We start from the raw sequence: 23387 nt of genomic DNA, 5'->3' as shown, positions 1-23387 counted from the left end.
ACAAAGCCCATCTGAAAGCCCAATAAAGTAAAATTATAGTATTGCAAAATAAGAGAGTTATTGAACTAAATCCCCACAATTTGAGGATCTTTACTATAAAGATGTTATTGTGTTATGAGAGGGGAGGGGAGGTAGTTTGGGCCAGCTGGGGGCATTACTTTGATCCACAAATGGGGAGTTGAGGGTTCATTTTCCCCTTGGGGTTACTGAAGGAGGAAGAATGCTTGCTGGTGCAGACCACAAGCTTTATGTGGGGATGAAGCCTTTACTGAGCTTCTGCTTGTGTTGAGAACCAAGTGCTTTACATATAAATAAGTTTTCTTAGTTCCACTAATGGGGACCAAAAGTGAGATTCCAAGTGGCTAAATGATGACATGCCTAAGGTCACGGTCCTTGTAGGTAGAGAAACTAGGATTTGAAATCGTTTTATTCCAAATCTGTTTCTGAACCTGCCTGTTCTGAATTCTGAGGACACCGCTGAATTTTCCATAGTGCTTGTTCGCTGAAGTTTTATTGTAGGTTGTAATCATCGGCTTCTGTATTTTTCATGATATCTAAGCACAGTTTTAAATAATGTCGTAGGGAATTCCTTGTATAGTCTCCCTAACACCTCTCCGAGTTTGGAAGGTTTTGGGATACCTTGCTGACTATTTGGTTCAGGTGTTAATAATTTTTCAATCCAGGTGCTTACTATTCAGAGTGGATCAATAGACGAAACAAGCCTCTTTTCCAAGGAGCACGTTGTGCTGTGGTGTGTGCAGTAGCTTTTGGAGGATTTTTGGGTCTAAAAAACACAACAAACAGTTTTTGCTTATTAGCAGGCCTCTTGACAAAGTGGCTTGGCCTCTCTAAGGTTCAAGGAGTTCCTGCAGGGGTGTGTGAGGAACACAGTACTAGGCCCATGAGCACTGTGTAAACACATGCTGCTATAGCTGATCTCATGTTGTCTGTGGACCTTTTAATTCTTGATGTATCCCTTTTCCAGGCATTTCTTCCCCCTTGGTCTTGAGGGTGGCCAGGAGTATAAATGTTCCTTACATAGGGCTAGGTTAGAATCCCAGGCTCTGTATACTTAGGGAATTTTTTGAAGTAGATTAATTTTTCTCCTTCTACTTGAGCATTTCCTCTTCTGTTTTTCTCTCAGACATCCTGAAGACAAAGATGTGATTCTTACATTTTTTTTTTTAACATTCTTGGTTGGAATCCCTACTCCCACCCAACTCTATGTAAACTCTTTGAATCTCAGTATCTTCATTTCTGAAACAGGGATAAGACTTGTACTTCCTTTCAGGGTTATTACAAGGATTAGATGAGAATACAGACAAGTTATTTGTACATAGCAAGGGCTCAAATTTAGCTAAACAGGAAAATACACCTTTTAAAAAGATGATATTGCCCTTCAGGAAAAGGAGTTAATTTGCTTTACTTTCTATTGGATTTTTTTTTTTTTGTCAGATTCTTTTCATTCTATGCTTGTTACATCCTCATGTGAAACTTTGTTATGTGGATTTTTCGGGGTGTGTGCCTCAGGGCACAGTAGTTTTCACTTAAATTTGGATCTTGCCACAGCTTGGTTTACTGAGACAGGAGTCATTTCTAAAGGCATCCAGATAAGAGTATCATTTCTCACCAGAAATGTTTTAGCAGTCGTCATCATCATGCAAATATTAAATATATATGTTCTGAACTCAAAAGTGATATTATTTTTACTGAAAAGCTCACAGAAGAAAATAAGATTATTTGGAATCTCTCCTCCAAGGGTTTGTTAGTATTAGCATTTTACTGTATATATTTTCATGCCCCCCCCCCACTTTTTTTTTTATCCTCACCCAAGGGCATTTTTTCATTTTTGTTCAGACAGAGTGGGAGGGAGAGGAAGAGAGAGACACACACACACACACACACACACACACACATCGACGTGAAAGGGACACATTGAGTGGCTGCCTCCTGTACGACCCCAACCAGGGCTGGGGACGACTCGCAAACCAGGTAAGTGCCCTTGACTGGAATCAAACCTGCGACTAATTGGTCCAAGGGCAGCTGCTCTAATCACTGAGCCAAACTGACCAGGCCTCCCCACCCCGCTTTTTATTATGGAAATTTAAAGATATTCAGTAGAGAAAATAGTATAACAAACACTTATGTATACACTACTCAACATCAGTAATTATTAACTCACAGACATTTTTGTCTCATCAATAGTATCACCCAGGCCTCTTCTTCTGCCATCTCCAACTGAATTTATTATGAAGTCAGTCTTAGATGTCTTATCACGTAACCTATAACTATTTCAGTGGCATATGCTTTTCAAATGTTATCGATCACAGTTTCTATGCCCTTCCCCCATACTTCTTAATTCTTCTTAGCTTTGGTGTTCCAATATTATTTTTCATTAATTTGAATTATTGAATAGCCACAGGAGCAGAACTCCAAGTCAACATATATTTGTCCCTGAAGGCAGCTCTAGGTGGGGGATGGAGGTAGACCATTCTGGTGGGTGGGGTTGAGGGTTGTATGGAGTGGGAAGAGTTCTTAAAATATGGGCCTTCCTGCCTGCCTGCCTTCCTTCCTTCTTTCTTTCCTTCTTTCCTTCCTTCCTTCTTTCCTTCTTTCCTTCAACAGAATGAAAGACTGTTAGTTTTCAGAGCTAGAAGCCAAGTGTTAGTCTCTGTAGCCATTCTCTACTGAACTGAGGACATGCTTTGTTAATGCACAAGCCAGTTTTTGCATTTCAAAGTATATGCTACTATTGGACATGGACACACTGTCTTGGACCCAATTTATCAATCTGGGTTATGATGGTAATGTGGTCAGGTCTATTTTGTTGACCAAGTTGTGGAACATTTCTTGTGTCAAATGAATTCTTAAAATTGTTTTTTCTGAAACTCTGGGAAAGAAAAGGTGAACTGGTAAAGGTGCACTGGACTAATTCTAATTTTAGCGCTCAAATCTGAAGATTTTCTAAAACAGTTTGGCAAAAAATAGTTTCCTGTGCCATTTTATGTTTAGGGTCATTATTGTTTGGGGTGGCCATCATTTGGTGACTTTGATAATTTGAGATTGCAACTAGTAAGGCTAATAAATAACCTTTTTAAAACATCAAGGAAAGTTAAAGTGTTTGTTTGTACTATTAAATCGAGTCATATATTGATTTATGTTTGACATTTTACTTAGTATCGTAGTACGTCCAGTTCTATTTGGTTATAAAAACCTGTAAGTTCAGATGCTTGGAGAAAAGAAACCCTCAGTAATCCTGTGTTGGCTTAACCTTTGGTGATTTGGTATACCGCCTGGAGCTGTGGATTCAGATGCTATCTGCTTCTTTCTCCCCTTCTACATCTCACACGGGTATGGACACAGGCGCATGTATGGCTGTTGACATCTGTTACCTGCTCCTCTGCTGCTTTAACTGTTTGATCATTGATTGATTAAATATTTATTGAGCACCTATTTGTATCAGCGGTATGCCAGGCATTAGATACAGCAGTGAATAAGTTCTTAAGAGTGTATATAGTCTGGTAGATGTGACAGTTCCGTAAATTGATAAGCAAGTGCATGTTTAAGTATAGAAACTGGGCTGGAAGGATACATACCACATGGTTAACAGGGATTGGAGGGAGGAAAGAAAAGACCTGTTTTTATTGTATATGTCTAGATAATATTTGGACTTTTTATAAGCCTGTATTGTTCATGCAATTAAAATAAAGATGCATTGTGATGGGTACAAAAGCATATAAAATACAGTAGGAAAGTGATTAGTTCCATGGGGAGTAGGAGCCAAGAAACACTTTATCAAAAAAAATTTTTTCCCCTGGGTAGGTGAAGAAATGTTGGGGGGGTGTTTAGGGGGAAGACTTTTCATGCCAAGGGACTAGAATGTGCCCAAGACTGACAAAGCAGCTCATTTTGTTGAGTGTTTCAGTAGTGACCAACTTATAACAGATCTCTGGACACCACAGCTTTCTTTCCCAGGGTGTAGAGAGGGGACATACAATTGCATTTTCTTTTGGGACTTGGAATATATTTGCTTACATATATTTAATATTTTTGAAAACATGCCATGCTTTGTGATTAGGTTTCTAGTGAACCTGGGGAAGTTTTTTAACCTCATAATTCTAAGTTAACTGTAGAAATGGACTATGGCTAACTTTGTTTCAATTGGAGTATTATATTAACTTGAAGTCTACGTAGTAGCATGTATTAGATTATGAGGGTGGGGATGGTATTTATGGTATGTATTAAGAAAGTGAACAATTAGGTTCTTGGGCACTCTGGAAGCTTTTCTTTTTGGGTCATAAAATGGTTAAGTTTATTGCACCTACACCCCACCAAGCGCACAGTTGCATTGCAGCTCACTGTGTTCTTCTGTTTATTCCTCATCTTTCGGAGCTCCTAAGCCCAAATTTTCTAAGTGTAGTTTTTAATCCAGTGGAACCTAGCTTATTGTGCAGGTTTCCCAGCATCACATTTATAGAAGATACTCTTGTCAGTTGGAAACAAATACTCAGGCAGTATCCTTTCATTCCTCCAATTGATGGGAGAAAACGAAATACCAAGAAAACACACACACACACACACACACACACACACACGATCAGGCAATCAACCAGAGATTTCACTTAATTTATATGGGATAAAGCACTTAATTCTTTGATTTTCTGAACATGTCAATACTGTAGTGATATAATTTCTGGATGTTTCCTGGGTGTTTTCCATTTTTAACATTTCATAGATAAATGGTAGGCATGTAAGCTGAGTTTAGTGTAGAAAGCAGTCATATGAAGTGCTGTGCATACTGTGTGGTATTTCTTCCCCTTCCTACAAAACATTTGCCTTTTGGAAGAATGGATGGCTCAAGGGATTAGTGATGGGGAAGTGGAGGCTTTCACATTGGTTCAGATTTGACCTTGGTCAGTGATGCTTGAAAATCAGCACTATTTAATAGGCATTAAGAGAGCCCACTTTTTGATCCACTTCCAGTGGATAAATATCCATAGTTCTTTTATGCCATAGTTGCGGAACTAATTGGCAGAATTAAATGATTTAAGAATTTGACTCCCCCTTTGCCCTCAGAAAGTGGTTGTTGTTTAAATCAGAAACTTGGAGACTGCATGAGTCATTTCTGAGACTCGCTAGCTTTGCAGCTCTTACTGTATTGAGGAACTTATGTACTTTGTGTTGCTCTTAGTAGGAGGAATTGGGGGAAGGGCTGTTTTTCTTTTAGTTTGCATTTCTCCCAAGTTCAGGGCTGCTCATCCAACCCTAGACACACTTAAAAAATATTGGAGTTGTTCATCACCCAAGGTGCATTCTTTTCTCCATGATCAAATAAAAGGGTTATAAGTGTAATCTATTTTCTGTCTCCTTGTTTTCCCACCCTAAAAGAATTTCAGTGCATATAGCTTTTTTGGACACTCTGCTTCCAATGGTCATTATGGATTTTTGCAGTGTGGCTCCGGCACACAGTTAGTAGCATTTTACGTTTTAAGCGCAGTAACTGCCAGTCATGATCACTGGATTTAGAGCTCCCAGGGAAGGGTGAACACTCGGTGATGATGTATCACCTTGTAATTTGTTTGTTGAGAGATGGGCCCACATATTTAGAATGATGACAGATCAGAATATTTAGCTAAGTGTATCAGTCAGCGTCTCGTTTTTCAAAACGTGAAGACTCCAACATGGTACTGTACAAATGCTGCGCTGTATAGGGGGATTTTCCTTGCTAAATGAATTTTCATCCTGGCTAGAGACATTTACTTATTTGTTTATTTTTAAAAGTCATTTTTTCGTATATCCTAAGTTGGGTAATGAGCACTTCTGGCTGATTCTTTTCTTTTCCTTTGTAGGTTCTGCCCATCATTCATGTAACTCACATTCCCTTTTCTGGTTGCAGTATTGGGCACCAACATCTTTACCCTATAAAGAAGGTCAAGTACAGAAATCTATAGGTCTGAGTGCACTTTGTTCTCTCTGTCTCTAGCCAAGAGGTGTAGACAAGGCCATCATTAAGGGGGGAAAGGAAGGACGCAGTGGGCTTTTTAATCCACTTGAAAAGCTTTAGGTTGTGGGAGGAATTGAAAGTGCCATTGGAAGGCAGAAAAGCAGTGATTACCCCGGAACAGGTAGAGATGTTGCATATTTCGGAGTCCTTGTGGACGTTTGTTGGACTCTTTCTCCCTGCTCCACACAGACAATCCAGAAATGTATATTTTGAATGGCTGTCTGAGCAAACTGTCCACCAAAAGAAAGAAAAGGAAAAGGCTGTCTACAACTATTAGCTGCCAAATATGTGACACCTCCCCCACCTCAGTAGGGCGCTGGGGACAGCCAGAATAGATAGTGAATGAATAAAAGGTATCCTTTATTGCAGCTCCCCTTTACATAGAAAGTGATCTTTAAAAAAAAAAAAAGTTTAAGGATGTTTAGAAATAAGCAGATCAGTTTCCAAGTAAACCCATTAATGCTGTTACTCGGTGACATGTTACTGATTTTCCCAGGATTGCTTTTGTAATCTATATGTTTTCAAGGTATTTAAATTTGAAAGTGATCACAGCTGAAGAGATAAAGTTTCTCCCTTGAACTCTGACTAGTTTGCTTCTTGGAGATGCCCTCCAGCCTGCCAGATAGCTCTGAGAGGCTACTGATTTGGTGGGGGTGGGATAGAGTGTCACTGGAAGACCTTGGGTTGGGTAAGAGAAAGACAAAATGCAAGGAATGTTTCTGTGACCCAGTGATTCTGAAACCCTGTAACTCTCATTATTTATGACTAGAAGCCAGTCCTTCAGAGATGAACCTGCTGCATCACCTGTTCTACCACATCAGGTGTTGGGGAAGTGCTTTCTGCACCCCAGTCCTGCCAGGAGAAAGCTAGGCAGGGATCTTGAGCCTGTTGTTTTTAAGGATAGTGTCTTCTCTGAGGAAAAAAAAATTGTAGATTTTTTCCTACCCAATCACCCATAAATACACTTTCTGTATAAAATTACTGTGTATACAGGAAGTGATCCTTCCACCTTTAAAAATATATACTCTCTTTTTTCTTGTCAGTCTTTATTTGTGTTTTCCTCTGTTACATTTCTGGATCTGTGTCACCAGATTGTCTCTGAAATCGTCTTTTCTGGCACTAAGAGCGGTTGGTTGGCTATTCATGAAGTGATTTCTCAAATCCTGTTAGTGTCATAGACCACATTTGAAATCCCCTTACTCACTACTTTAGAGATAGAAAGGTACCACCTTTTGCTTTTGGAAGTGTAAATTATTTTTAAACCCTCTGTGTGTGTGTGTGTGTGTGTGTACTTAATGAATGATGGGGGTGGGAGTGGGGGTGGGGGTGGGTAGTGACAGGAATAGAAGCAGGAACAGAAAAAATTCAATGATATTTTAAATCACTCAATTTAATTTGCCATGCCATATTTTTGCTGTTGATTCTGTGTAGTCACTGAGTGGGAAATTACACTGATTATGAAACTGGTTTTATTCCGGAAATAACAAGAGTCTTTTAGAATAAGGACACATCCCTTTTCACCAGCACACTCTGGACTACATTGTAAATATTGACATGCATAGCTTTGTACATCTTGTCAACAATACACATGATTAAATAAAGTAAGCAAATATATATAAAATATTCATAGAAAGAATACATCGAAATTTTTGTGCCTGAGGTTACTCTTAGTATTCTCTCCATCTGCCGTTGGTGATCCTCCTTACTTCTTGTCTCTAATCTCTCCCTCCCCCCAAAAAACAAAACGTAAAACAAAACTCCAAATTCTTCAAAAGGATCAGAGAGAGTTAATTATAGTGATATGCAGCAGCCAGGACAGCCTTAGCTGTTGGTCTATCCCAAAGCCTACAGAAGGTTCTTATTTCATAAGCAGAGATAATTTGTTTCTCTCTGTGTGCCATATGGTTTTGCAACTGCAGAGATCAAACAGATTTGTGGATGTAAACTTTGGTTCTGTACTTAAAAATTTTTTGAGTTGTGTGGAGATTTTCATAATGTGCTTGAATCATTGATGCCAACCAGGTCTGTTGGAGTGAAGGATCCCTTGTCAGTTCTGTAAGCAACTATGTATCGTGGTTTTTATTTGCTTCGGACTTTAAAGATGACTTTGGAAAGAAAACTTGGAATGCAAATTGTTAACTGGAATGCAATGGTTATTTGTGTTTTGTTGTTGTTTTTTAAAAACATAAAGATGATAATTAAAACCAGGAATCATTATCATAGAAGAATAATAGTTCCAAAGCTGTCCAGGTGGTCTCTGAAAGGACTATAGTTTTCTCTTAATCAGAGAACTTTTAATTACACACATTTATTTTGAGATTAATTGTATTGGGGTTAGTTATCCAAATTAAGAGTTTGAGTTTCTTGATTGCTATTTTTTAAAGGGTAGAAGAATATAAGTTTTCCAGTGATTTCCCCTTGTGTTTTTTTTTTTTGTGTTTTTTTTTAAATTTTTTCTTTCTTTATTGATTTTAGAAAGAGGAAGAGAGAGAGAGAGAAATGTCCATGAGAGAGAACATGGATTGCCACCTCCTGCATGCCCCCCACTGGGAATCTGGCCCACAACCTGGGCACGTGGCCTGACTGGGAATCGAACTGGTGACATCTTGGTGCGTGGGTCGATGCTCAACCACTGAGCCATACCAGGTGGGCTTCCCCTTGTTTTTTAATGACTCTATATATGTACCTGCTCCATCCTGCCAGTCACAATGAGTGTAATTTTTAATGTATGCTTGCTCAGTTTATCTATAGTGGAAGTGCATTCCCTGGTCCCTTTGTTCTCCAATTATTAAATTTAACAGTGTATCCAAATCATCTAAACTATCTTCATTTATAGATGCATTATTATTATTTTTAATTAAAGTAGCCTTCATAAGGTGGGATAAAATCTTGAGGTCAGAGCAAGGACTGGAACTTGACCCTCTAGAGACAAAATTTGATAGATTCTAAGCTTATCTGTTCTGTTGCATGTGTTTTCTCCTGTTAGCATGCAGTAACCCCACAACCCTTCACGTCTTAGATACATCATTTCCTGAGGAAGGCCTTAGGACCATCAGGACAAGGTTCTTACACTATTAGGTTATATATGTCCCTGGTGAAACAGTCACCACATTTGCCACAATTAATTCTTTAATGGTGATTAACCTTGCTCTTCTACTGTTTATCAGGCTCCAAAAAACAGGAAATTTTTCTGTCTTGTTTTTTGCTCTATTTCTTGCTCTTGGCGCATGATGTGTGCTCAGTAAATATTTGTTGAATATGTGACAGTATAGTTGATATAAATCCTGCTTACTTAGTATGTGTAAATATAGCTTTTTCCTCCTTGCTAATTTTTATAGAGAGCATCTCCTAAAATAGCAGTTGTGGCTTTTTAAAAAAAGACTACATATCTTCTGCTTGCACGTATTCAAAAAGATCTGGTGCTTGGGTATCCAGATGTTATTGTTTTTGTTTTTGCTTCGTTTTTACTTCAGCTTGTGCATGACAGCTATTATTTTGCTATTTCCCAGGTTTATAATTCCAGAACCCACAGCAGAAATAAACAGACGGTAATGAATTTCTCTGTAAACCTTATAATATCTTTCACCTTCGTTGGCACAGGAATAAGACCTGCGATTGTTTGAAAAGTATAGGATCAGAGTGAGAGCTCTTAGAAGTCATGCCATCTAACTCTCCCTCATTTATAACTGACGGAACCCAGTGCACGGGGAATTTACTTGGCTTTGTCTGAAGTAAAACAACTAGTGAAATCAGTTAGTGTGTGAGTAGGGTTAGGAACCCAGTCATCCGACTCCAAAATGGAAGTCTTTCTGCTACAAAACCTTTGTCTTTTGCAGAAAGATTTTCTGTTTACTTAAACTTTTTTAGGATGTTCACGCATATCAAAAATTCATGAGTGACTTATCCATAAATATCTATTTTGTGAGCCCTCAGGCAGTGATAATAACAGATATCCAACATTTGATAGCACAGAGTATTTTATCTTACGTAAATCAGGTGGAGGAGACACTCAAACTGAAGAATGGAGTGTAATGTGTTTCCAAAGTGCAAAGTGATTTGGCAGGAGGCTTCGTAACAGTAAGGTTTCTTCTGGCCAGGCCTGTCACCAAGCCACTGTGCCATTCCTGTAAGAAGTATTGAGCTTTGAAACAAATATTCCCTGTCAAATAAACCTAGCAATTTATTTGTAAGGGAAAGTCAGATAAGTTAAGGTAGAATGCCAAAATAAAGACTTTCACCTTATGGAGTTCTTGTTCAGCTCTTCCCTGATGCAGAAACCCCCGCTGAGGCATCTTTTCATAAAAACAGCTCGGAAGCTGGAATGTCAACTTGAACACCACACACTTCGCCCAGTTAACCAGAGCTTGGTTTATTTTATGTTGATTTTTAATAACAGAAGATAAAAGGGTCCCATCTTTTTCAAGTACTCAAACGTACATTTTCAAGAAGCAGGAGCCAGCATCCTTTACTCACTTGTTTTAGGAACACCGATATTCCACGATGCTTGTATTTATATCAGTATTTTAAATTGGAATCATGAATACACTATAAGAACTTTATAATAACTCTGTATAAAATTTAAAAAATAGACACAAATTAAGGAAACTTCCCAATCAAGAATGATTCTCCAGGGGACACATTGGGGTGAAGCCCCCTTTTTCTGCCACAGGAACCTTGGCCATTATGGTGGATGCAGGGCTGGATAAGCCAATCACAATGCCTCCACCTCAGCCTTCAGCCTTCAGCCTTTTAGCAAGAAGACAAGCAGTGGCCACGTTATTGAAGCCAGGCCAACTTGGACTTTTCACCAGGACTGTGCCACCCAAAACATCAAGAAAGATGCTCTCCCCTTCCTCTCTGTTTGCAAGGTTGTCAAGTTTCCCACCCAAAGCAGTTTGCAGACAGAGCTCACTGATGAAAATGACACCAATGTGTCTAAGTTTTTCAGAGTGGGCAAAGTGAATATGAATATGAGTTGCATTTACTAAGTGATGCGTATTCCAGGCATGTCCTTCAGGCAGTGGTTGTAAAACTACAGTGTACTCAAGAATTCCCTGGGGGATTGTTTACAAGTGCAGATTCTTGAACCCTACCCTAGATTGAGCCGGACTTGCTGGGAATACAGGAATCTGTATTTCCAAACAAACATCCCAGATGACTCTAAGTCTCCAGGGTGCTGGTGAATTGATGAGAGCCTTTTCTTCACCTGGTGGATGAGGATGTTGGTTCGGATTAGGTGCAAGTTAGGTTTTAGGTTTATTCCAATTAAAAAGTTAGGTTTATTTGCGGTTAGGTTTAGACAGGTACTTTCTGAAGGCCAAATACAGGGTCACATTGGTTATGGCAAATTATTTGTTAAAAAGTATTTCTTTCCTAAAAACGTGATTGGGGGTGGAGTGGAGTGACAGGTGTAGTAGTGGTCAGTGAAATGAACTGTGTGTAGCCATGCACCTGGCAGCTCAGGTCCTCCGGGGTGGCGACTGCAGTCCTCTCTGGATTCCTCCCTGTGGTCACCTTTTCTTTTTATAGCCAGAATGATTGGAGAGGAGCAAACGGTGCCATCTATATCAATCTTTTCATTTAAAAAGTGGCGTCTACTGATTTCTCTTTGGTTTTTCTTGGTCACTGATACATATTATCCTTCTACTAATTATTTTCCATATATTATCTCTTGATGCAAGATAAGGAATGGAAAGAAGCCCGGAAGAAAGAAAGTGTGACTTCGCCCACGACTTCTTAGAGCTTACTCTCTCCCTGTATTTCTTACTACTAGATTTTTTTTTTTGTCTTCGAAACCCTTGCTAGTCTTTGTCTCTCTTAATGCCAGTTGATTTACGTAGAGTTTTTTGGTTGCAGTTGTGTTTTCACTAGCCATCTTCCTCTAGGAGGGGACAAATGTGTTTTTGTCCATCCCTTCCAATGAAATAGTAGCCTGGCAGAGGTAATGGGAAGCATCTACTTATAACAATGTGGGCTTGAGTTTATACCATAAATATCCATACCAGGGGTGCAGATAGTAGTTGTAATAATTGTGGTGGTGCTAGTACCAATGATGCTGTAGCAAAAACTATGTGTCAAGTGGTATTTTAAGGGTTTTGAATGCACTAACTTATTTTATTTTTTACAAAACTCCAACAGCTAATGTTGTTTATAATTCCTGTTTTATAGATGAGGAAACTGGACCACAGAGAGATTAAGTAACTGGCTTAAGTTAGTAAGTGGCAGACCCAGAATTTGAAACCAGGTAATTTATCTTTAAATATCATGCTGCCCACTCCACTATGTTATTCTGTCCTCTTACCAAATTAGCAGTTCACAGTTCCTGGCCAAGAGCTGGTCTTCAGAGGGAGGGTGTTGAAATCTGGAGCAGGGCTAGGTCTGTCTTCCTAGCAGTATGAACTTGGGCTAGGAGGTGGGAAAGGGCAAAGACTGGAATGATGTTCTGAGACTTCCCAGCTGCAGGTACAAATTGATGACCTATTGTTAGTGAAAGGCTGGAAAGGTAGCTGGAGGGTTTATCTGATTTAGAGTCACTGGGTGCAGACAGATGCTGCCCAGGTAGCTCTGTGGTCTTCAAATCTTGTGTTGAGGTCTCAACTTTAACCATAAGTTTAGATTGTTTCAAAGGTATAATGTCAGGTCAATTTGTAAAAATTCACATTTAAATATAAATCTTTTACATACTACTCTTAAATATAGTTGATTTCCATACCAGCCATCATTCATTACAAAATAAAGTGAACAAGCTCTTTAATTCAAAACTTACCTTTCCCTGTTAATCTTGAACTTTTTATTCTCCCCCAATTTTTATTTTAATATATGTTCATGTTTCAGAGTCTTGTTGATTATTAGGTCATATTTATATAAAAAAAGGATAAGAGCTTAAAATTAAAAATGTCTTGTGCCTGCAAGGATTATTACTCTCTCCAGAAGTTATTGTTTAAATATTTCAGTTAATATTAGAACAGAGTTGATCAAAATAACATGATTATATTACAAAGTCTGATAGATGATTAATAAAGTTAAGAAGTAAAACTGTATTACTTGAAAAGTTTCTCTCTTAAAAGAATGTAGGTACTCCTCCCACCCTGGTTTGTTTGTTTTTTTAGTAGATGATGAGAAATTTGACATCACTTGTATTTTGTATTTTTCTTTCTTATATATTCAGGCACAAAAACAAACAAAAAAATTTGTTTTCCAAAGATAAAATAAAGAAGGAGTATTAGAGCAGAGACAGACAATTCTTTGAATGTTTTCTGAAATTACGTGGCAAAACTCACATAGTGATCTATCATCGAACATTATTTTTAATGACTGGCTAACGGCTCAAAGATCGAATCCTCTAATTTTGTTTGAAGCAATCTGACTTGCAAAAGCATTTGTTTTTCTTTCTTTCTATGCCTCTATTTCTTATACATTTCTTTGCACCAGGATCATTTTGGAACTAGTGGCTTTCCTCTTTGGTGCCCGGGAGGTTTTATGCCCCTGGTGAGCTGTGGATTTGGCTGAGAAGCTGGTTCACTTGAAGAAGTGAGAAAAAGGGCCACCTTCTCAGGCATATCATTGTTAGGAAAGCAGGCACAGGAAGTTGAAGATGGAGAAATGTCTTACTTTCTCTTAGAACAGTTTTCATGTACCCTGAAGGATAGACATACTCAGTTTGAAGACCATTGCTGGAGAATGTAGTGTAACATTTCCCCAGCTTTGTGTGTTGACTTCAGTTTTAACTTCTAACAGTATAGTTTGAGGACTTATATACATCCAAAGTTACACAGGAAACTGATTTTTAAACAAAAATGCTGTTTTAAGCATGAAAATCAGCCAGAGAATCCAGTTTAAGTTTAGATTAAGAAGATGATTTGTGGGGTCAGTTAGATAACCTTCAGGAGGAGGTGGCAGAAGATTAGTCTGGCAGCATGGGGGAGGGGAACTGATGGGAGTAGCCACCACCATATGCTTTATTGTTATTCAGTTCCACAAAACCCATAATTCCATGTCAGCTGACTATTTGACCGAGTTCTAGTAGGTTGTTAATTAGTTAGAAAAAAATAATTAAAACATATACACTTTTTTAAATCAATTAATTTATTTTTATTTATTTATTTGTTTTTGTTATAGATGTTTCTCATTTTCCCCCCTATTGAAATCTTCCTCCCCTCCCCCCCACCTCATCCTTAGCTTTGTTGTCTATGTTCATTGGTCATGCATACATGCATGTCATTTCTGTGGTTTATCTCTTCTTCTGAGGCTTGTCAGTCTGTACCCCACCTCTGTGTCTCTGGGTTAATTTTGTTCAGCAGTTTGTTTAGTTTATTATATTCCACAAATGAGGGAGATCATGTGATATTTGTCTTTCTCTGCTTGGCTTGTTTTGCTTAGCATAATACTCTCCAGGTCCTTCCATGCCATCTCAAAGGATAAGAGATCTTTCTTTCCTACAGCTGCATAGTATTCCATTGTGTACATGTACCACAACTTTTTAATCCACTCATCTACTGATGGACACTTGGGTTGTTTCCAGATCTTAGCTATTATAAATAGAGTTGCTATGAACATAGGGGTACATATATTCTTTCTGATTGGTGTTTCAGGTTTCTTAGGGTATATTCCTAGAAGTAGAATCACTGGGTCAAATGGAAGTTCAATTTTTAATTTCTTGAGGTAACACCATATTGTTTTCCATAGTGGCTGCACCAGTCTGCATTCCCACCACCAGTGTACTAGAGTCCCCTTTTCTCCACATCCTCACCAACACTTGTTGTTTGATGATTTGTTGACGAAAATATATACATTTTATCTTAGACATTTTAACTGAATACATAAAAATATTTTATTCTCCAGTATTCTGAGGAAAGATCATTTTTCCTTCATATATTGGTCCAAGTATTGGAATTCTAAAGGATTTCTGTTATATTAACCACACCCTGATACATCATCCATCTTAATAGTGCAGCAAGAAATTGAAACTCTAGAATCTGAGGTTAGAATCTTTCCAGATTAAAAGTATTTTTTTCCCACTCTTAAATTTTCTTTCCTCAGTTGATCAGGCATATATTAATTTAGATGCTCCTCTGAGTGTTTGCAAAGCATTTGCTTTACTTTTTAAAAGGTAGTAATTTTTCAGTCTCATTTCATTGATGTACAAGACGATAAATTACATAATTATAAATTCAGGTGCAAATAGCCAACCCCCCCCCCCAATAAAACTATATTGGGAATATACAGATGCCTTGTGTTAAGTACATTATTATGGGAGAGGTTTTTAGTAGCTGTAAGCATCTACTATTTGGAGGACACCACTTGTGTATTTTATAGAGGGAACATAGGTGTCCTTGTCAGAGTGAGGGAAGTGAAATCAGTTAAAAGTTTACAATATGTATATTAGTTTTGTTTTACTAAAGTCTGTTTTATTGAGAATTTGTTCAATAAATAAGAATCTTTCTCTCATCGGTTTTCCTTCCTATTGCATGTAGTATCGCCCATTGTATATCATGTTTGGTGGGTGTATTTCATTTGTATCACCCATTTTTTGGTGTTCAAAATTTTTTGAAATGAGTTTTAAGGAATGTGGAACTGGGGTTTTATGACTACTAGAAGCTTTCTTCTGTCAGAAACGAGTAACAGAGCTTGTAACAACTTGCATTGGTTTATATTCTGTCAGGATATGAATTTTCTTAAGTAATAAGGAACAGAGGTCTTTAAAAAATTGTGAACTTAGATTTTTTTTCAGAGGTGAAATGAAAGCGGTACTGTACAGGAAATTGAATTTTTGGGTAAGGAAGTAAAATTGGTCTGATTGAAATCATTAATGCCCCTTTAATGAGGGATTGTATGAGAAATGTTAGGCAGAAAGTGTGTTGCCAGTTAAAAATCATGAATGTGAAATTTATTTAGTTTGAACAGACAGTATTTGGAACTGAAGAGAGAGAGGAAAAGGAACATTTTATGTGGAAAAAATTAGTTGTCATTCTCAAGGATTATGGAAAAGCTGCTGGACTATTACAATAGATTTGTTTTCTCTAAAGAGAAACGCTTGATTCAGAGGTTTATGATACTGGTTTCTGAAATTTTCCACAAATTAGTATTTAGTATTCTGGGGACATTTTCTTTTGCCAGCCATGTTGTGAATGTCTATATTTATGTGTGATCGGTTTAAAAAATACTGCTTGTTTTCTGTTTTCTAGAAGTTAGGAAAGCATCTAACGCAGTTCTAAAGACTTAGTTACATATTCAAGCTCCTGTTTGCTTTCTGTCTTCTAGATTTGTAAGATAAGAGTGTTTAAAAGGTCAAGTAATTTGACCAGCTTCATTGAGAAAGCCCCAGTGAACAGTAGCATTGCTATTTGGAGTTGACTTTTTGATCATATGTGAAGGATAAACCTCACTTCAATAGGAAGTCAAGAAAATGAGCAGGCAGAGTTCATGGTAAGAGCAGTGGCTGGCCCTAGGGGTGCTTGATGCGTGTCGCCGAGAGTGTTGTGAATGAACGGAGATCAGCTGGGATTGGTGAGCTCCATGAGTAGAAGGATTGTCTGACTCATTATTTTTGGGGCACCTAACACTGTGCCTGGCATGTGGGGCTCAGCCATCCTTTGTTGAGAATGAGCTGTGTTCTGGCACAAGGACTGCCACCTCCTTGTGAATATGAATATAAGCTCGTCTAAGTATTTTGAAGGAAGAAACAGCCAAATGACAACCTTCTCTTTTCTCTTTATGCAGTTCTTACAGTTGGTGTTGAGAATTGAAGGCTTTTAAAGTAGCATTTAATACTACTTTAAGATTCATGAGGTTCAAGTATGAAAGTGTGGCCACAAAATGAGGACTTACTTCTAATTCTGACCTCTGGTGGTAAAGGAAAAAACCCATTACTCATATTAAAAGATCATATTCTCTGATTTTCTTTGGTACTTTCTAGATGTTCAATGCGAAGGAATTCTTTTTAAGGAAAATATTTTTGGTGTGTGTTCCAGTTAAAAAAAAACTTTATTTTTTTTCATCTTGTAGCTTTTTATTTATTTGTTTTTTATCCTCACCCAAGGCCACCTTTGTATTTATCTTCAGATAGAGCAGGAGGGAAAAAGGGAGGAAGAGAGAGAGAGAAACATCAACATGAGAGAGACACATCGACTGGTTGCCACCCGCACGACCCCAATTGGGGCCGGGAACAAACCGCAACCGAGGTGCAGCATGGAACCGAACCCCGGACTCTCTGGTCTGCGGGCCAATGATCTAACCGTTGAGCCAAACTGGCCAGGGCTCAGCTTGCAGTTTTTTAATAAACCTATAATAACATTTAGGATGCATTTGTATAAGTCTTATTACAGAAACTGGTTTTGTCTTTGGGACCTTGCCAAATAAGAATACTAGGTAGAATCTGTGTGGGGTTTTCTTTTTTTTTTTTCTTTGTGGGATTTTTATATTTCATGTTCTCTTGCATTTGACTTCTTAAACTTTCCATTGAAACTATTCCTCAAGTAAATCTAAGGGGTATTTGGATAATAATTGCATTGTCACTCAATATAGAAATGAAGGTATTATTTCTGAAGAGTGCCAAGGTGGACTGTTTCGGGTCCTTAACAGCAAAGGCTTATCAGAAACTCAAAGCTTAGTCTTAATGTTGTACCAGTTACCGGGCTTACAGATTTTTCTCATCGCTTTCACTCTCAAGTCCTCGATTTCCCCTTTTTAAACTCCCGTAAGAACTGGAGTGGGAGATGTCCTAGCGGCTAGACTGCTAGTGGTGCTGGAGGTAATGAGGTAGTTGCAATATCAAGGTTACTGTGCTTCATGTGAGTGATGTTGGCCTTAATTACACCCCCCCCCAAAAAAAAAACACACCACACCTCTTTTTTTAGAGTTCGGGAGCATAGAAAATTAAAAGGATAATTTTTTCAAAAGCAGCAGTTTGCTACCTGGCATATGAACTCTACCTTGGATCTCCTGGGTGGTCTCCTGCAACTTGCTTAACCTTATTTTTCCTGCGTTAAATAGGATTAAAATGGTTGCTGGAGTCTTGTAAGAAGGCTCTGATATGACTGTGAAGTTCCTTGCAAACAAGACTTCCAGTAATAAAGAAAAATCTTCAAACATCTTTGCTTTCTGTCCTCCCCCAATGTGCTTCTGAGAAATGGTCCCAGTTCTATAAAAGGAAGGTTACAGTGTGTCAGGAGAACACAAACAAACACAAGTCATGAGAAATAAGTAATCCATGAACTTTACAATCATAAGGTGATCTGGGTGGGTGGATCTGGTGACTTGGCAACTGAGAAGGAAAGCAAGCGTAATTGTTGATTTTATCAGAGCAGGTAGGGGTGTGTGTGTGTTTGTATGTGCGCACAGGGGAGTGGGGATCAAATATATTCTTTTTTTTTTTATCCTCACCTGAGGATATTTTTCCATTTTTTTTGTACAGATAGAATGGGAGGGAGAGAGAGGAAGGGAGAGAGAGTGGGAAACATCGACGTGAAGGGACACATCGAGTGGTTGCCACCCGCACGACCAACCAGGGCCGGGGACAAACTGCAACCGAAGTACGTGCCCTTAGCGGGAACCGAACCCGGGTCTCTCCAGACCACAGGCCGACGCTCTAACCGCTGAGCCAAACTGGCCAGGGCCAAATATATTCTTAATTAACAATTTTAGGAGGTTACCAAAGTGTACTACTACATAAATCCTAGGCAGTATTACCACTTCTATAGGGTGTGGTATCAAGGTTCAATTTAAAAAAAATAAATTATGTCATAATAGAGGTTATAATAAGCAAATATATGGTTTGCTTCCTTTCATAGTATTTATGTTTTGGGGCCTCTAGGGAAATACTTTGTGTTATCACTGTGAGTCTATGAAAGTTGATTTCAGTATAATTAACTCTGTTGAATACTAAAATCAGAAGCTGTGTCATCTTGATTACTAAGCAAGTTTTTTTTCTGTCTGATATTAGAGTTTCAGCACTTTCAGTTTTGAAGGTTGCTTTGGGGTTTGTTTTGGAATTGAAATGTCACAGGAAAGGCTGGTTGTTAAATTCATGACCATTCAGGAGAATTTATAGGATCCAAATTAGATTCCTTTAATTAAAAGATATTTCTTCTGGACTTTTCCCAGGGAATGAAGTTCCATGTAGTAAGTTACCAAAAGAGAATTGAAAAACCAGAAACATCATTTTGGGCTGATGGGTGGTGAGTGGGCAGATTGCTTTAAAAGCAATCTGCTTTGTAGAATACATATGTTTAAAGAGTTGCATGGGCCACAAAAAGAAACTCAGTCAGTTATCAAGTATGGGAGTACCTTAGAAATTAGACCAGGTATGTTATTTTTGGGGGGGAGCTTAAAAATAAACTTGCAGGTTGGGGATACTCCCCTTTACCCTCATGTCTGCTGGCTGCTAAGGCCATTTGAAAATTTTAGCCAAGATGTTGGTTTATATTTCTTTACCTATTAAATTTTCATAATCAATATTTTTTCCTGAACAGAATTAGTTATTTAGAGGAGACTTTGAAACATAGTAAGCAAATTTTAACATATTAAATAAACGATATATATAGGGTAGGCAAAAGTAGTTGTGAGTACACGAAACATAGTATTTATTTTTGTATTATTTATTTGTATTACAACTGTAAACCTGCTTTTGCCCACCCCTGTATAACAGTATGTGTGGTTAAACAAATGACAACAAGGAAGAAATCTAAGTGGAGGAACAGAGGGACTCACGTAGTAAGAACAAGCAGGGTGGAAAGCCGCGGTTAAATGCATATCCTTGATTTAGGAAGGGCTGCATATCTAGGTCATTTTTTCTCTTTCTTCCACTGGGGTGCCTCAATATGTATAAGCTGCTCTTCTCTTAAAATGCTTTGAGCTCTTGGGGGCAATTAAGAGTAGTAAAACTTGAAATAGTCAGCAATTTATTATCAGCCCTGATACATGGACATGGAACTAGTATCTGAAGTGGAATGGTGAATATTTGAATGGAAGGTGAGATTTCAGTGCATGCCTCATGCCCCCATTGCCAAGTCTTTTGGAGTTTGTGATATTGGCAGCAAGTCCCTGGTTAATAGTCTTGTAGATCAGTAATAAGCCATGGGGTTTTTGTATGAACTCCCTGGGGATAGGGAGGCCCATAGAGTAGGGATTCCCTAATTTGGTTGTATTGGCAATGTTCTGGAATGAGATTTCCTGTGTGCATGTGCTAGGAAGAGAGTGGAAAGATTGCCAGGCATCTTTGGAGACCATGAGTAAGAAGAGGCTTTCATCTAATATTTCTATCTGAATGGGACTTGCAGGTCCAAGTAGCAGTCTTACAGTTCTTCTCAAACCGGCCAAGGTGAATTTGGTAGTCTTGGCTGTACATTGTAGTGGTTAAAAGCATGTTTTATAGAGCCGGATGTTCTACCAATCTCCTGTGTGACCTTTGTTTATTAACTGCTCTTCCCTTACTTTCCTCTTCTTCAAAATGGAGATTATAAAGTATTTATAGAAGTATTGTACAGATTAAATAGTATCTGCAAAATATATGTAATATGTGCTTAGAACAATATCTGGCACAGAGTGAATGACACATGTGTTAGTTATTATTATTACTACTGTTAATTACAAGCGACGCTTTAAGAGTTAGCCATTGTTGCTATATCAAACCATATTGAGTTGGTAATAGAGATGGCGTTTCTTTGTAGAAAAAAAAAAGCCTGCTGTCAATTGAGTCCGGTGTTTTAGTCCACACTCATTAAAACTACTTGCCTTTTTTCTTTTCCAAAGTTTCCAAGGAGCCTCTCACAATTTATCCATGGTTTGAGTGGTTTATGTCTTGTCTAATAAAGGCAATCAATATTCATAACACCTTGTTTAATTTTATTATTTTTTGTTAATGTCTTTGAATAAAATGAGCGTGTTGGTTAGTTTTAGCAGATGGAAGTTCCCATCATGATAATATTGGCCATAGTTACTTCCAGAGACATTCAGGTCAGTGGTTGATTTCCTTTGCACCTCTTTCTACCCATTTATCAGCCTGCTGCTCAGAGCCCTCAGGAAAGATTACACCTGGGACAGGGGATGATTTGGTTTTTAATCTTAATCTTGATAGGACGATTCCAAATGGGTGTCAGGGCAATTTCACATAATTAGGGTAAGCATATTATACCTTTTGTTTTTCCAACAGTTAATTATTACAATTAAAATCCACTGTCGTACACCAATGAGATGTCAACTCTAATCCGCATTTAGCATCCCCACTCCACCCCGGATGATTTACACTTATTTTAAAATTTACTATTTTTCTAATTTCAGGTGCTGATGACTTTCTAGAAAACAAAACCATCTTCCTTGGGGAGCAGGAACTGTTGGCTAATCTTGGGCTGTACCAATTAGCTGTCATAAGAGCAATCATAAGTGAATGTCATAGAACAGAGGAAAGTGAAGACTGATGAGAGATGTCGTTTCATGTTCCTGTTAGATACATGTATACTGTCCACCATGTGATCACTAGCCGCATGTGACTGTTGAGCACTTGAAACGTGGCTAGACTCAGGAACTGATTTCAAATTTATTTAATTTTAATTACATTTAAATTTAAATCAAACTTGATTCAATTATTGGAAAATTTTATGTAACTATTTTAAAATCTGGTACTTCTCAAGTAGTTTTAGTGAATATTTTGCATCTTAATTGAGATGTTCTATAGGTGCAAAATATACACTCGATTCTAAGGACATGCTATGAATAAAATGAAAATATCTCTCCTTGGCTGGTTTGGTTCAGAGGTTAGAGTGTCGGCCCTCAGACCAAAGGGTCTCAGGTTCAGGTTCAATTCCCTGTCAAGTGCATGTACCTCGGTTGCAGGTTCAATCCCTGGCCTTGACTGGGGTCATACAGGAGGTAACCAATCAATGTGTCTCTCTCATAGTGATGTTTCTCTCTCCTCTCTTGCCCTCTCTCCCTCCCTTCTCTCCATCTAAAAATCAATGGAAAAATATCCTCTGGTGGTAGATTAACCTAAAAAAAGAAGAAAAAAAAAGAAAGAAAGAAAATATCTGAACTTTTAAATTACATGGGAAATAATTTTTGAATTACATGGGAAATAATATTTTATATTAGACTGAACAAGATATAATATTAATGTTAATTTCACCAGCCTCTTTACTTTTAAAAAATATGGCATTAAGAAAACTTGAAATTACATATATAGCTTGTGTTTTGTTACTACTGGGAAGCATGTTAGCTTGTTGTCCCAAAATCTGTGTCTTTGGAAGCTTTTTAAATTATCCTCACCTGGAAATATTTATTTATTTTGTGTTGATTTTAGAGAAAGGGGAAAGCAGAGAGGGAGAAATCGAGAAACACTGCTTTGAGAGAGAAACATTAATCAGGTGCCTCTCCTATCTACCCCACCTGGGGACTGAACCCACCACCTAGATGTATGCCCTGACTGGGAATCAAACCCATCACCTTTTGGTGCACGGGACAATGCTCCAACCAACTGAGCCACACTCGCCAGGACAGGAGCTTTTTTATATACTCTTATGTTCCTATATGTTGGGAGATCATGTTCTGGAAGAGTTCTTGAGAAATAAAAATAGTCTGGAAGTAAAACAGCCTAATGTTTATTGAATATGGAAAACAATCTCAATCTTATCCATTTTATAATTTTAAATGAGTGTTTTATAAGTAGATTTGCTTGCAAGGTTAATTCATCTCTATTAGAGTTAAAGAGGCATAACTAAAATATGAGATTGTTAATAAGGTTTTATGTATAGGTAATATATTCCCATTGCATATCTTTTATCTTTTGCCACGACACAAAAAACTAAAATTCACCTTCTCAACAGTTCCCGAGTGTTCAGTACAGTATTGTCAACCACATGTACATTGTTGTACAACAGATTCCCAGAAACCTCCTCACCCTCATCCTACATGATTGAAACTCTACCCCCTCATAACAGCAACTTCCCATCTCCTTCTCCCACCAGCCCTGGCAACCACCATTTTATTCTGTTTCTCTGATTTTGACTACTTTAGATACCGCATATAAATGGAATCATGTGGTATCTGTTTTTTTCTGTGACTGGCTTATTTCACTTAATCATAATGAACCCAAGGTTCATCTGTGTTGTAGCATTTCTCCCTCTTTTTATTTTTTTTATTTTTTATCCTCACCTGAGGATATTTTTCCATTTTTTGTACAGATAGAGTGGGAGGGAGAGAGAGGAAGGGAGAGAGAGACAGAAACATCGACATGAAGGGACACATCGAGTGGCTGCCACCCGCACGACCAACCAGGGCCAGGGACAAACTGCAACCGAAGTACGTGCCCTTAGCGGGAACCGAACCCGGTCTCTCTGGACCGCAGGCTGACGCTCTAACCGCTGAGCAAAACTGGCCAGGGCCATTTCTCCCT

The 23387-nt window shown here is 38.2% G+C and overlaps 1 protein-coding gene across 2 annotated transcripts in view; it reads left to right on the top strand.

Moving 5' to 3' along the window:
* The window catches only part of MLLT3 (MLLT3 super elongation complex subunit), a 287402-nt gene that overhangs the window by 55750 nt on the left and 208265 nt on the right, over positions 1–23387 (top strand). The window lies entirely within an intron of this gene.

This window comes from Molossus molossus, unplaced genomic scaffold (assembly GCF_014108415.1).
Source record: "Molossus molossus isolate mMolMol1 unplaced genomic scaffold, mMolMol1.p scaffold_m16_p_14, whole genome shotgun sequence".
NCBI classification, from domain to species: Eukaryota; Metazoa; Chordata; class Mammalia; order Chiroptera; family Molossidae; genus Molossus; species Molossus molossus.
This window is presented reverse-complemented; position numbering and strand designations above follow the sequence as displayed.